Source organism: Eptatretus burgeri, chromosome 7 (assembly GCF_056783735.1).
Source record: "Eptatretus burgeri isolate ZD-2024b chromosome 7, Ebu_testis_v1, whole genome shotgun sequence".
NCBI lineage: Eukaryota > Metazoa > Chordata > Myxini > Myxiniformes > Myxinidae > Eptatretus > Eptatretus burgeri.
Window position 1 is genome coordinate 73,774,631 of NC_140967.1, and position 1,311 is coordinate 73,775,941.

Consider the following 1,311-nt stretch of genomic DNA (forward strand, 5'->3'; position numbering starts at 1 on the left):
GCCCTTGTTGTGGGCTTATCAGGACAACATGCTGCTGATCGTTTGTTCATGACCAGATGAGGCTCATCAATATAACTGAATCGAATCCCCCAACTTGATGAGGCAGCAAGGCACAAATCGAATCCGATGACACGACTTGCCAACAACAAGTGTCGCCTCATCCGCATGGATGCCTCCCAGTTTGGAAGTGACGTGTTGGTATAATTTATGTATGACATCAGCATCATGTCAGTCAGTGTGCTTCTTTGCATATATATATATATATATATATATATATATATATATATATATATATATATATACATATTTATATTTGTATATTGTATATATACATATCTATATATGTTGTTGTTGTTGTTGTTCGTCTTTCGGCTGCTCCCGTTTGGGGTCACCACAGCGGATCATCCGTTATGATCCGCATACTGATTTGGCATAGGTTTTACGCCGGATGCCCTTCCTGACGCAACCCTGGTCGCCTCTTACGACACAGGGATAAGGATTGGGTTTCGCCATGATTCCGGGCTGCCCTACACCCTCTCATAGCGTGGCCCAGTGCAGAGCTCCCATCCTCAAGCGATCCTCCAACCCAAGCCTCCGAGTTGCCGGATTACAGGCGCACGCCACTGCGCCCGGTACATATCTATATATGTATATATACATATATATATATATATATATACATATGTGTATATGTTAATATATAAACATATATATATATAATATATACATATATATATATATATATATATAATATATATATATATATATATATATATATTTTTGTTGCGGTTCTGGGAAACATATCCCTCCAAAGCAATCGCAACCATTATACAGCTGTCCCTCAACAGTTATTCCAGTAATATCCTTACAGATAGTCCCTTCCCTTTTGTCTCGCAGGACAACGGGACAGTGCGTTGTGTAAACTGCATAGCTTGGTCTGATTATATCTCTGATTTCATTCTACTCTTATTCCTGAGGTAAATCCCAGCCACGCGCACCCTTCGCTGTGAGATGGGTTCTCAGGGAAGGCCAAGCAGGTGTTATGCCGGACACCCCTCTGCAGAAATCACAGCCTGCCAAACGCATGTGCAGCAGTAATTCCCACCCATGGAACAGAAAGCACACCCAACATGACGTCCACGCTGCACAGAACATGTACCGAGGAGATTGAAGAAATGGCACCCAAAATGCTGGCAACTTTCAGTACACACTCGGCGCACACTTTTCCACCCATTTCTCCATTTAAGAATTATATCTATCTTCTTCTTCTTCAACTCAACCAAACATACATAATTATATCCAAACATTTTC

The 1,311-nt window shown here is 41.3% G+C and overlaps 1 pseudogene; it reads right to left on the reverse strand.

The window, feature by feature from the left end:
- Positions 1 to 493: 493 nt before the first annotated feature.
- LOC147023544 (signal recognition particle RNA) lies at positions 494 to 634 on the reverse strand (annotated as a pseudogene).
- Positions 635 to 1,311: the final 677 nt, after the last annotated feature.